Below are 14,817 nucleotides of genomic sequence, written 5' to 3'. Positions count from 1 at the left end.
TAGTAGTCACGCATTTTCAAAGAAGATAAAAAGCTATATAAAGGGAAGAAAGTCAACGACAAAGAATCGGAATTATATGAGTGATAAGATACCTGTAACTATAGGGGTCCCTCAGGGGTCAATATTAGGCCCCCTATTGTTCGAGTTTTTAATGTATATAACCTTAGACATTCAAATGAATTTTTATTTTTGGTTTGCGACTACACTTTGCTTGATAAATGGTCACACTGATGATAAACCGTCAAATTAATTTCGAATTATGAAAAGTCAATATTAAAAAACGGAAACAAAAATACTGTTTGGTCAGTTTAACCTTATCAATTGTTTTGGGGAATGCTTAAGGTCGCAATATTATTCTAAATAAAAATCATGTTTGATTTTACGTATTCGTATTTATTTGACATCTTCAGTGTGGCCAGATGTGAAGCAAAGTGTTAAAGCGTGTGAAAAAAAATCCTAAAATCAATCACTATTGTACACTAATAACAGAGGGAATTAGAATTTAGTGGACTGTATGGAAATTGTTACTCACTTTTAAAGGTATTCCGATTGTTTCTTATACGGAGCACTTCACTATTGCTGTAGCACGGATACCGGTGTCGTGTAGATGATGATGAACTGTATAACTTAGGCTGTTTATATAACACTAACTTCACTTTGTACAAAATATACTGACGCAGGATAAGATAAAAAATTATCAGAGACAACTTTTTACACGTGACTTGCTCACAGGACGGTAAAAGAACAAGGATTTGAAATTCGAAGAATTTGGGTAGGAACAGGATATTTACAGTCTTATATGAGTTGCAAGTATAAAAAATGTAAATTCAGTACGTGACAAATCAGTCTCTAGGGGGTAGAGAAGATTTAGAATGGCACCCCTAGTGGCAATGATCTCTAGACTTTTAAAAAGATTAATTATAACTTCGCTAGTTTATTTATTTATGCTTTATTAAGTTAGTTCATAACATCTTAAGAACTAATATAAACTTTTAATAATATTACAATTTTTTTATAAAAAATTCTCAATTACGTATTTTTTCAAATTAATTTTAAATATTTCAATTTTTTCTATTTCCTTTATTTCTTCAGGTAACTCATTGTACAGCTTCAATCCCTTGTACAATGAGTTTTGAGATTCTGTTTTTTTCCTTTTTTTTACCCCTTGTTTCATATGTATGACATTGTTGGTTAAATTTTATTATTGTTTTTATTTTATTTATCCCCTTTTTTTTTTTTTTTTTTAAAAAAGAAATATTTGCGTTCTTATGATTTACCCAAATATTTAATTTTGAGGGCCATTTTCAACGAGTTGTAAATAACTCACTATTAGAAAATGGAATCAAGTTGGGGTAGAGTGGGATTCGAACCACGGACCTTCGGTCTGTGAGTCCGAGACACTAGCCACGGGACCACAACCCGATTTATTTTATGCATAAAAATTGCCACATTATATTTAATTTGTTGCTTTACTGTGAGCAAGCCAATTTTCATTGCCTTATTTTAAAGAATTTGTATATTTTGAATTTCTCCTTCATTACATAAAAAAAGAATGGAAGAACAGTAATTTATGTGTGGACATATTATTGTTTTATAAATAAGAATACTACTTTTTAAATCTATTACATTTCGTAATCTTCCCATAATTTATTTTTTTTGTTACATATTGAGTATGTTTTTTAAAATTTAAATATCTATCCAAGTAGACCCCGAGATACTTTATTTCGTCCCCATAATTTATATTCAAATTATCAATATTGATTTTGTAATCCTGGGGTATTGTTTTTTTCCCAATATTCATATATTTTGTTTTTGATATATTTAATTTCAATTTATTTACTTTTAACCATTTTTTGATCATGTCCCATCACTTTTAATACCGGTCAGTGAAATATTCACTTCCCTCTTTTCCTCAATCCAATGAATATACATTTACTTCTAGGATATCTTCTTTCAGCACACAGGTGCCAAGGCTGCTAGTTTACAGAAAGCTCATTCTGGCAGCTTTTCTTGTTTGGCAACGAGAAATTTCTCTTTGTATGCTGGCTCCGCCACGGAGACTTCGTGTATTTGCGGACGATGGACGTATCGGACCATTAGACTGTTTTTATAGACCAATTTTTGGTTGAATTTTCAGAGCTAAAAAGTGCGTCTTATTTATTTAACTTTTTGTACATAATGTTATTTGTACATTTGCGGGATTATTGCCAAATGGCAATTTCTTCCAACCAACCAATAAAATAAAAAAAACATTTTTATAATTCAAGTTACAGAACATATTCAATAGAAAAAAAAGATTAAAAAGCTAAAGCTATATAAAAATAGAAATAAACGTATTTGTTTATAAATTACCTTAAATCAAAACTCAATGGGAAAAAGGAAAAAAGAGGAAAAAGGAAAGGAGGAGAGATTAAGGAAGAGAAAGGAGATGTTTCTTCAGACGTGATTTAAACAGAGATAATGTAGTAACATCTTTGATGGTGGATGGGAGATGATTCCAGAGTCGAGCCGCATGAATACTATATGAGTTAGAGAAGAAACAGGAATTGTGGATGGGTATTAAGAGAGTGCCTTGAGAATTAGAACGAAGAGGTAAACCATGAACTGATAAGCGTTGAAATTTTTCACGCGGGTATATAGGAGCGTTAGGTCTTATGGTCCGAAACATACGGCAAGTCCTCTGCAGAATTATTCTGTCACAATTTCGTTTCGTAAGTTCGTTCGTTATATATCCATCTCACTCTGACAACAATCAAAGTCGTATTTCACTCTGGTTTCCTCTCGTACGATACGAATAAGTTTAAGAAACGAAAAGGTTACGACTCAGCCAGAACATGACCTGTCCTGGCTGAGTTGAAGGGCAGCTTTACTTAGATACAGTGTACATTAGAGTGGGCCGCAGATGTATGAGGTTTTTTATTTTTTTACACATCAAAGTGAAAGGGGTCTAAAAAGTTGCATTTTGGATCACATTGAACGTAAAAATTATTTTAAAAATATTCCATACTACTTTTGGCCCTCAACTGAGGTTTGAAGTTTATCACTGTCTGAACATTTTGTTAATTATCTATATTGATAATATTATTTTGTGTTAGTAAAGAAATAACTTAATCACATAACAAATTCGAACGCGCTTTAAAACTACCGAAATGGAAAAACTTTACACTCCGCGGAACTAATTCCGTCAAGCGCCTGGCTAATATTGACGAAAACAATGGCCTAATTAAACAATGCTACCCATTTATTACAAAACAAAGTGCAACTCACGCCCTTTGATGCTTATTTAATAAGATTTAATGCACATTATAACATTTAATTATACTGATTTTCTTACTTAAATACGAAATGACAGCCGGTTTTCTCCAAAAAATCGACTTTTTCGAAAACTTCAAGCTCTGATTGAGGGCCAAAATTAGTATCGAATATTTTTTTTGATATTTTTTGCATTCTGAGTAATCCAAAGGCAACTTTTGGGACCCCTTTTATTTCAAAATTCGGAAAAAAAAATATCGGCCCACCCTAGTGTACATTCACATTCATCATTCTGCCTATATTTAAACATGCACACTTCCTCAACTCTTCCATCTGTTGACTTTTGTGAAGCAAAAGATCTAGAACCTTCACCGATTCCACCTTGTCTACTCTATTTCTCTATTTAGGCATACTAAAATACTTTAAATTTGTTGCAAGAGAGGGAAAACATTTTTGAGAAGGGAATATGGGAGTCTAGGCATTTACAAGGCTTATGACCTACACAGTGTGTGAACTACACAGGCGGCCTCCGTGGTGTAGTGGTAAAGACGCTTGACTCACGCACGGAAGGTTCCGGGTTCGATTCCCGGTGAGAACACAAAAATTAAAATGTGATTTTTCTCAAGCCTGGGTGCTCCGTGATGTAATTCACCACTGTAATTAGGCCTCCTGGCCTGTTGTGGTGCAAAAAAAAAATGTAAAAAAAAAAATTGTTTTCCCATAAAGTGGTCACTTAAACCAGCCAATGACAGGTCATAAACCCTGTAAATGCCTAGAGTTTCATATTCCCTTCTCAAAAATGTTTTCCCTCTCTGTTGCAACAAATTTAAATATGAAAAACTCCCTAGGGAGAAAATCCAGCCAGTCTGCAAGCATTTGGACATACTCAAAACATCGTTGAATACTAAAATACTTTTGCAATAACTTACTTCGACGCCGAAATTGACGAATGTTTTATTATTTAATATAAAAGTACACACAGATCCACAACTTCCCGCTGTAACAATCGCTACGTAACTGAGGCGTTTTGTAACACTACGCGCACGCGTGTTGCGTACGTCACACCCCCCCCTAACTTCACTCTTCTGGCTAAAGGTCCCGTCTATTGTTACTTGTTACAATGTACCCCTGTTACTATCGACCCCACTACTCTCTGCTAGTTAGGGGAGACCGGTCCATGTCATACCATGGTAAAAATCCACGCGGCATGCGGCACAGTGATTTTATTTTATTTTATTAGGTAAATCAACAAAGATACATACTAGAAAACATACAATTTGAAAGCATTCGTCGAAAAAAATTTCATGCATATATATCTTCAATTATAGAATTACACAAAATAGATTTATACATTAAGTTGTAATACATATTTTTTAATATTTTTTTTTTACAGGATACAATGCAATAAAAAAACAGTTGTACGCGTGTACTTATTGAATAAGATTTATTCCTAAGAGATTATTCGCAAAAGCTGAGAGAGTATCATGAAAAATGACAATTTTATTGTTTCGGCGGTATATATTATATTCCCGACACATGCGGGCCATAGGTGTGTGGATATAATAATATAATGGTGGATCGAATTTTATTTATTATTTTGTATTTAATGTATCTGGGAAGCATGTTTTCAAGAGATGAAAGAGTAGAAAAAGACTTTGAAAGGAGACTGAATGCGGGCAACAAAATGAACGGAGGACTAACTACAGTAATCGCTAGTTAAAATATGTCAATCGAAGCTAAACTCGCAGTGCACAACGGAGTTTTAGTCCCAACACCTATGGTGTAGTGGTCAAGACGCTTGACTCACGCACGGAAGGTTCCGGGTTCGATTCCCGGTGAGAACACTAAAATTAAAATGTGATTTTTCTCAAGCCTGGTTGTTCTGTAATATAATTCACCACTGTAATTGGGCCTCCTGGCCTGTTGTGGTGCAAAAAAAAGAAAAAAAAAATGAAATGAAATGAAGTATGGAAGTGAAACATGGAACTGGCAGAGGAAGGATGAAAGCCAAGTGAACGCGGTTGAAATGCGATCTGTTAGACGAATTATTATTATTATTATTATTATGGATAACTTATATAGCGCCATTTTCGTAGTTTAATACATCCAGGGCGCTTTACAAAGCGGTTTCTAAAGATATAAATTTAATTTAAGAAAAATAATGTACTTTGTCACCACATGCTAAGAATTTATTCAAATGATTTAGAGAACAAGTGGGTTTTCAATGTATGACAGGGTTACGAATGATGAAATCAGGTGAGAGTGTAAACCTTCCCTGAAATCAAACCCGGGACCTCAATCATATAAATGCACTACCACTATAAGCGGGATAAGCAGAGAGAATGGACCGCCACACACGTCTATCCTGGCACATATTCCTAGTTTCTTCCACATTCATACATTTTGTCATACATGCCCTTCGGTTCTGCCCGCTTTTGACATGACCAGACTTAAGATTTTGGTTTATCTGATCATGGCACGTCTTCCTTATTCGTCTTCGTCTCACGTTACCGTTCATTTTCGCCATATATACTTGTTTTACCATTATTTCGTTGTCCATTCGTTCTACGTGACCAAACCATCTCAGAGACCCTTGCTTAATCTTATAGGTACTTCGGTTTAACTCGGCCGGCATCGCCCGTCGTCAACTGACAGGGGAGGCACAAATAAAAATCAAATATTTGTTTTGATTTTTCTTTATTAAAAAAAAAATCACATAAACCTATTTAAATAAAACTCATCGTATACTTGTAATAATTAATTTAATGAAATATTTTAAAGAAACATCGCTATATTTAACACAAATGTGGAGAGAAAAAACAACGAATCGAGAGACAACTACAGATTAATGGGCTATAAGTAAGCAAAAAGAAAACATTTGTAAACTTAGCAGAACTGTACAGAAGAGAACGAATTGAAGTAATATATTTTGTACATTTTACATAAAATTGAGACACGGTGAAAATGTAGCAATTTGCTTGTTAGCGATTTGAATATACAGGCAAATAAAATTAAGTCTCTTGGCATACACTGAACAAATGAGTAAAGATTTTTTTTTAAATAAATTTTGATGGGAACAAGCGTTTTTTTTTTTTAATTTCTGTTTGTCGCCACTATGTCAGAATCAAGTTCGGCATACAGAGTTTCATTGTGAGCATTATTATCATGTCAAGATGTACTGTTTATAACTTCAACTGAAGAGGAATTTAAAATTGTGAAATTATCTTAAGGTATGCGATTACTTGTGAACGAAGAGCGTAGTTCTAAATAGTTTTTAAAAAATATGCCGCTTTAAACTGCTATACATTTGGGTTATTGTGTTCCTCTGCTTTCTTATACACCCAAAAAAGAATTCTAAATGATCTTGACTAATACTGTACGTTGATATTTATGATAATATTTTTCTATCTTCTAACAAATCGCAATATATGCCTTTCAAACATTCAATACATATTATTTGTGGCAGTCCAGTGCGCTAACCACTACACCAAACTTAAATAAATAGGGTTATAGAAAATATGAATTCTTGTCAAACTTACTATGACACGCGGGACAGCTGTATTTTTTAAGAAATTCCTCCCAGTTTTTGTGACATGCCTATCTTCATCCTGAAAATGGTCTGAGCAGATTCGGCTACTTGCGCTAGGTAGCCAATTTTCCTCCCGGCGATCATTTTGAACAAATCTTATCCATGTTTCATACTTTGGATGATTTTTTTTCAAAAACCTAAATAAAATTTACCATATAAATTTGTAAAGGTTATAATGGCAACAAACAGTTTTCTACTTAAAATTCAACAAAATAAATTCCAAGATAAACGAAATATGAAAGCAACACAGATTTTATAGATACAACTCAAAGACAATATTATTAAATTTGGCAAAGTTAACATTATGAAAAGTAGAATCTGGATCTGGGAGAGCTATTGGGTTTTACCCAGTGCCGTATAGTGGATAATATTTTCGTGATACCTACTTATTTATATTTTAAAGCTAAACGCAATATACCTATATTTAAAATATTTTTAACAGTACAAAATAAATAAAAATAATAACACGTGAGTGTTGAATAATTTCTTGGAATAGAATACTATTACATTTAAGTTTGTAAGTGAAAATTCTTGATGGAAGTTCATTGTTATTTATTAATTATTACAATATAGAATTAAGGTAATGACCTAGCCGAGGTTTCTTCCGTTGTTTATTATATCTTAACAAGCTCTTTCAAAATGACATAACGAGTCTTTAAATCAATTGATTTTAATTTTTCTAGCTGTATATACACATTTTCCAAATTCCCCAGTATTTCTGAATCGTTAATATTATTTATTTATTTAACTTTTTGTACATAATGTTATTTGTACATTGGCGGGCTTATTGCCAAATGAAAATTTCTTCCAACCAACCACTGAAATAAAAGTTTTATTTTTATAATTCAAGTTACAGAACATATTCAATAGAAAAAAAATATTAAAAAGCTAAAGATATAAAAAAAAAGAAATAAACGTATTTATTTTATAAGTTACCATAAATCAAAATTATTACTCAGTGGGAAAAGGGGAAAAAGAGGAAAGAGGAAAAAGGAAAGGAGAAGAGATTGAGGAAGAGAAAGGAGATGTTTCTTCAGACGTGATATAAACAGAGATAATGTAGTAACATCTTTGATGGTGGATGGGATATGATTCCACAGTCGAGACGCATGATCACTATATGAGTTAAAGAAGAAAGATGAGTTAAAGCCTTGAGCATCAGAACGAAGAGGTAAACCATGAACTGATAATCGTTGAAATTTTTCACGCAGGCGTTAGGACTATGAAGTACATTGAACAGAAGTGAGAGGGAGTGATAGTCTCTCCGCTGTCTAATTTTGAGCCATTTAAGTTGCCTACGATAATCAGAAATATGGCCATATTTCTTAAGACCAAAAATGTACCTTATGCATGTATTCTGAAGTCGTTCATTTAGGCAGTGCGTTTTTAAACCTTATGTTTTGTCTTCCTAGAATGGTTAAAATTTTTGTATAGAGATCAATTAATTGTTTTTTAAAATATAGGTACCAGTTCCTTCTTAGATAAACCCATTCAAATTTAAACGCTGTAAATCCAGTATATGAATTGATGCCTACTTAAGAGTTTATTAAAAAAAAAAATGTATTATACTATCTTCAACTAGTCAGAAAGTATGCTAGAAAGTATAAATCCAATTGTGGTACAGTAGGATTCGAACTTAGGAATTCTAAGCCAGAGTCTGGGACTCTAACTACGGGACCACAACTTTTTGAACATTCTACTGAAATAATTATATTTATTTTAAAATACATGAAATCTTTAGTATTTAAGTGATTGAAATATTTTTTGACCGAACCGAATTTCGAAAAAATAATTTGGATCGTGAAGTGCAACATAATAATAATTGAAATCGTAAAATCGTATTTCCGTGAAAGTTGAAAAAAAAAAATTTGCTTGAAGGAAATATATTATTTTTTTAAGAAACACAATATATCGCACACTGAGTAGAAGACTGTTGTAATTTAAAATTTAGCGATTTTGAGTTATGGACATAGTCAAAACGTGAATTTCGTTGTGCATATTTGACTAAAACAGTCGTAATTCTGTCACAAATACCTGAGAAGTTAAACCAATTACTTCACTTTTCTTATACTTAATTTTTTCATTATATATTTCTATACGTTCTATATTTTATTAAAAATAATTACGCTGTCATTTAATCCTGATGTACCTACAATAAATACATAATAAAAAATACTGAAAAACCTATTACTGTTTCTTATAAGTACAACTATATGCAGAGTGAAACTGAATTTTTGCTCTCCTGTAAATCAGTAATTTTCAGTTACAAGTCTTCTAATCAGTGTGCGATATTATTATTGCATTTCTACGTATTTTTAAACTCTAAAATAGCTCTTATGATAAAAACGCAAATGCATATTGAATAGAAGTAGGTAAAAAAAAAAATGAAATACAATAAAATTATAATTGGCGGTGGCAGCCCTGACGCAAAAATCTCATAAAAAAATATTATTCTACTAGTTATTCAAGGAAAAAAAATTATGCTTACCTGTGGAAAATTACACTGTCTTTTTTCCCAACTTTTCTGGCACTGTTTTTACAGTATCTTAGCACACACGACGACATTTTACGATAAATTTGATTAGTCACTGGAGATCACGCGTCACCGACCGCTTGCCTTCGAGTGTGGAGAAGTTTCGAGCGGTGGATTGTATTCACTCCAAACTCAGACTCAGTTGGACGCCTGGGTCGTGATTATACAGGGTGTTCTTCAAACCCTGTCACATCCAAAACCACGATAATCAGTATGAGCAAAAAGACATATTGGCACATTAAAATAAATTTTTAGAACAAATATTTTTTTAAAAAATAAAATATAAAAGAAAACAAATGGTTGCTTACTTCTGCAGGGGAGCAATGAGGGGGGAGGGAGTCTGATTCACCGCCAAGGCGTGGCCACCCCGCCCTCGCTTCTCCCCTGCAGAAGTAAGCAACCATTTGTTTTTTTTTTTTAAATTTTTTAAATTTTCTTTGTTCCAAATATTTTTTTAAATATGCTCATATGTTGTCTTTCCGATCCTGATTATCATGGTTTCAGATGTGACAAGGTTTAAGGAACACCCTGTATAGCCCCGCCACACTATGCTCCTTGCGCTGCTCATGCTCATGCTCCTCGCGCTGCCGCCCTCTCGCCCGATGTTGCCCTCTCCGCCTACACTTGTCATTTGTCTTTCTATACAATGGACGATGAAACTGTGACAGCATGCGCGCTATGCATTTTGAGTACAACTGATTATATTAATGTATAATATTTTTGTTTTTTAAAAATGTTTTTTATTCCCTTTTTTATTTACTATGAAATAAAAAAAGTATCTTATAATCTTTAACATAATATTTTTATTTCTCTTTCTTATATTACGCAAAAATATTATACCTGTCTATTTACTCGTATTATAGGAGCAATAATTCATAAACATTTCTTGTAAACCCACGAACAGGCCACGCCTTTGTGGGATTTTTTGTTTACTATTTTTACTGTTAATATATGTATTTCATTGCTATGTAATTATCCTTTATTTTGTTTATACTCTGTTTTATCTCTTATGTTTATTGTAAAAACAACAAATAAATAAAAATAATAAATAAATAAAAAAATTACATTCAAAGAAATATACATCATTAAAAATGACGCGTGCGCCTTGTGTGAGCGCTCTATGCGTACTGCGAGACTGCGACCGCGCGATTATGTGGCCACCACTCGCGCTCATATTGCCGGTCCTTTGAGCCGCGCTCAAAAAACCACTAAATAGGGAGCGGCGGGCACGACGAGGAGCATGACGTGCGGCATGACGAGTAATGTTGCCGCACTACGTTTCTGCCTCCTTTCCTCGCTACTTCCCATGCCACTTGTCGATTGTGTGGCAGGCCCAATAAATGCAATCTTCATCGGTACATATGGAGACGGTATAAATTAACATCGATATTAATGTAGGAAAATGTGTTTTTTGTATGAAAATTAAAAATATATTGGTCGGTAATATGTAATTGAAAATGTTGAGAAAAAAAATTATAAACATGTTTTATTTTTCATAAAAATTAAGATAAATTATATCTTCCCATGAGAATATGGACCCTGGGGCCCGATTACAATTGGAAGTTAACAGAGTTATCTTCTACTGTCAATAAAGAAAAATCGGTATTTGTGTACGAAAATGAGTATATTTGCATGAACATTTAAACTATCTTCATCGGTAACCTAAAATTGAACACGTTTAATTTGTAGACAAAATTTAAGATAAAATAAACTTCCCATTGTAATCGGGGCCCTGGAGTGCCCTGTGGTGAGCTCTAATATAATATATATTACTACTATGTGTGTAATACGAGTATCATTAGGAACGTGATGCAACCGTTCGCCATGTGCCGCCATCCGCCATGTTGCGCTTGTCGGTGACGTCACGCACGAATTTCTTCGCGTGACGTCACAAGGTTGATTCGGCGTGAAGATAGATGCGAGCGGTGGCACCGCTAGGAAATTGCACTGAGGGTAATTTAATGCCATAAAAAAACAAACAATTGTTTATATTTTATTTTTATTTTCTGTTGAAAAAAAAATTGTGTTTTTATGATTTACCCGAAAAAAACATCGAGGAAGACATTTTTAAAGAGTAAAATATTATATAATTAATCGGATTGTTTTCTCAGGGCTAGTGTTTGTTTACTCAATGATTAGAGGTCTAAGGTTCAAACCCCACTCTACCCCACTTGATGCCCATTTTTCCCAACATTGAAATATTTGGGAGATTAAGTCAAGATAGATGCGAATGGCGCTCAATTCTCTACCTCTACGGGGAAATGACGTGATGGTAGTAGTAGCAGTATAGTGGCTAATATAAGAATTAAATTCCGGAAGCACATATACAGTACTTCTACCTAACGAAACGTAAGTATGAGACCTAGAACAATTGGTAACATCTCAATTCCAAAATTAAAAACAACAGGACAATATCATTGAACTTACAAAGGAATATTTTTATTTAAAGAAATAAATAAAGGAAATAAAACGTGTTAGAAGTTAAAAATTATATTCATAATTCTTTTTTATGTGGCACTCGTTAAAAACTCTATATTTTCTTATAATTTATATTTAAATAAAAAGAAAACACATTATTTTACGACTCTTTATGCACACAAAAACTGTTTTATCTTTTGGGAAACATTAATATAAATATCGATATAAAATTTGTATGAAGTTGTGTTTCATTGAAATATTGGTTTAAAAATATATTGCATATATTTTTATTTCTAAATAAACATAAAAAAAAAATATGGTACGCAGAATTACTGCAGGTATACAATGTTTATTTTCTTCGCATTTTGGTAAAATATTTTACTACCCCAAGCAAATGAAAAATAAAACTAAAAGTTATCAAATATTTGTACATAACTAAAGTCCTAATCAGTGCATGTGCTTATTAAAATGTATGAAGTGTTGGTTTTATATTTTTGTGCAACAACTATGGTGAAGGTGTATAGTGGGTTTTGCATGTGGGTTTAATTAGTGTCCTGACGAAGAGACGGGTACGTCTCGAAACCAGTAGACATAGAAAAGTCGGTAAGTGGTTATATACAAATATTTAATAACATTTAGTAAAATGTTTGACCACAAAGTTAATGCTTTAAATATTTATAATAAACATAATACTGATCATCTTAACTTTATGGCATGGATACACAGATAAACCTGTATTTGGTGTACCATATAAAGCCGTATGCACTATTGGCCCATTTTACACATGCTACGCCAATCCACCTGGCTCAGTAATTTTCCGGGTACTTCCTACAAACGTATACAAAATGTGTCACCTTTTGTCAGGTGTACCCGTAAAATTACCGGGCTGAGTGGATTGGCGTGTCATGTGTGAGAAGGGTCATTGAGTGCGAATAAAAGGACGACGAAAGTGATGATTTTTCCATAAGTTATTTTTGCCACTTAAATATGTAAAGTGGCCTCACTGTGCGATAAAGATAAATGTTCCCATTCACGAACTGACAACCCACAATATTATATAATATTCTTCAGTCCCTACTTTTGTTTCAGTTTTCAATATTTAGTCGCATTGGAAGCACGCTTTTTACGTTATTGTAAAGTACAGTGCGTTCGAATATTTAATGGCCTTTGGTTATTTGTGTGTACCTGTCGATGAATCAAGTAAACATACAATTTTTGTTTATGGTATCACGCACACTATAATATTTTATTTCAAAACTTTTTCCTACTCACACATAAACTAAGGCTTCTAAAGATTTGAATGGACTGTACCTACGCATGTTTTTTGACAAGACAAATTCAAAAAGCTTTTTTAACCGCTGCTCTGTTACCATTTAATTTTTCTAAATACTGTTTTTTTCTGGCTAGTATTACCAAGAATGGTAAAGCCATAATAAATTAAAATAAAAAATAAGCCGCAGAAGTGGTCTTGAACATGTCGTTTTATGATTTTTTATGAATAAATAAAAAGTGTTCTTATTGCAAAATTAAAAGCGCCAGTTAAACGTGAAAATTAAAATTGTTTTTATTTAGTACCCTGCCTATTTACTTTTGTATGATGTAAATGAATATTGATTTTTTTAAATGATATTTTTTTAATTTTTTCTATATAGGAGTTGCATAATTTTTTACCTTGCTTATAATATACAAGGTTTATATTTCAAAAAGAGGATTTTTCTGCAATTATATTACTAAAAATGTATCTAAACTGTTGGGATCAGGAAGGATATACTAAAGTGGGCCAATCAAGAACTTCTCATCATTTGCTCATGTGGAGAGGAAACCACTTAAAACTCTTCAGGAGAAGCCGGCCTGTTGACTAGTATCAACCGGCCTTCCGTTCCAATAGAAGAGTGTTCGGCATTTTATTTCCTACTTTGGTTTATTTTACAGCAATTGCCTGCACTATATTGATCATACAAATGAAATAAATAAAATAAGGAAAGGAGGAGAGATTAAAGAAGAGAAAGGAGATGTTTCTTCAGACGTGATTTAAACAGAGATAATGTAGTGGGTAGAAGCTTCAACCCTCAACCCTCAACCAGCAAAACCCTACAAATATCAAAAAACCAAATTAAAGAGAGGATATTTTCTTATGCGCCTAGCTATAGTCCTTAAAATATAGCTTGATTCTAGTCATTCTAATGACAGTTGTCAGCAAAAGTGAGGACATAACTTTGTAGTGACGTCTAAGGGGTGATTTTTATCGACACCCGAAAAATCATTCGTATCTGGCTGAAGTTTATAATTTTTTTAAATACAATGCTTGACAAATAAATTAACATAATTATATAAAATCAGCTTTAAAACTAAAAAAAACTAAAGTAAACCTAATTATTAACGACTTTCTTAAAAGGTTACGTCATTTTGTAAAAATGTTAGAGATGGGACAAATCGATCAATGTAAATCGATCGAATAAAAGTAATTCATTTGTTGTTGTTCATGAAAAAAAAATGTCTAATTTTTCAGTAAATAATTGTCTTAAACGAACTATTATAAGCTTGTTTTTGCGTTTTAACATCAATTTTCGGAAACAGAGTCTCATGTTTGCCTGAAAAAACGAATAAAATCGATTTGATCGTTACGTGATCAGTGATCAATAATATTCCTACACTAGTGACATTAGTTTGGCAGCTGTCATTTTAATCAAGCTATATTTTAATGACTATAGTGAACTAGTGCTCCCTACATTGAAACAGCGAGTTTGTAATGAAAAACCTCAGGAGAATTTCGCGTGTCTGTGAGTCTGTTTCGTGTGTTAGGACACACTTTACCCCTTCCTCCACCACCAAGTGACCCTGGCACATCATTTGTAAGGAAGTTATGTTACGTCAGTCCAAGAAAGCTGAAGCGTCATCTAGGTTGCCTCGTTGTTTATGCGCAATTTCTATTATTCCGCAGTGCGCAGCGCAAGTTTACGAAAATTATAAGATTGATGTTTGAGACCGAAGAAATAACTACTTTAAGTATGAAAAAGGAAAATCA

At 33.0% G+C, this 14,817-nt stretch overlaps 1 protein-coding gene across 1 annotated transcript in view; it reads right to left on the bottom strand.

The window, feature by feature from the left end:
* The window catches only part of LOC148285393 (THAP domain-containing protein 2-like), a 143,319-nt gene extending 133,879 nt beyond the window's left edge, over positions 1–9,440 (bottom strand). Inside the window, exon 1 of the mRNA XM_088225663.1 lies at positions 9,330–9,440. The gene's annotated coding sequence lies outside the window, so the exon portion shown is untranslated. The remainder of the gene's footprint in view (positions 1–9,329) is intronic.
* Between the last annotated feature and the right edge of the window lie 5,377 nt (positions 9,441–14,817).

The sequence above is a fragment of the Micrasema longulum genome, unplaced genomic scaffold, assembly GCF_059751315.1.
Source record: "Micrasema longulum isolate JH-2025_06_02 unplaced genomic scaffold, ASM5975131v1 h1tg000037l, whole genome shotgun sequence".
Taxonomy (NCBI): Eukaryota; Metazoa; Arthropoda; class Insecta; order Trichoptera; family Brachycentridae; genus Micrasema; species Micrasema longulum.
Note: the sequence above shows the minus strand (reverse complement) of the source record. Positions and strands in the feature narration are given on the sequence as shown.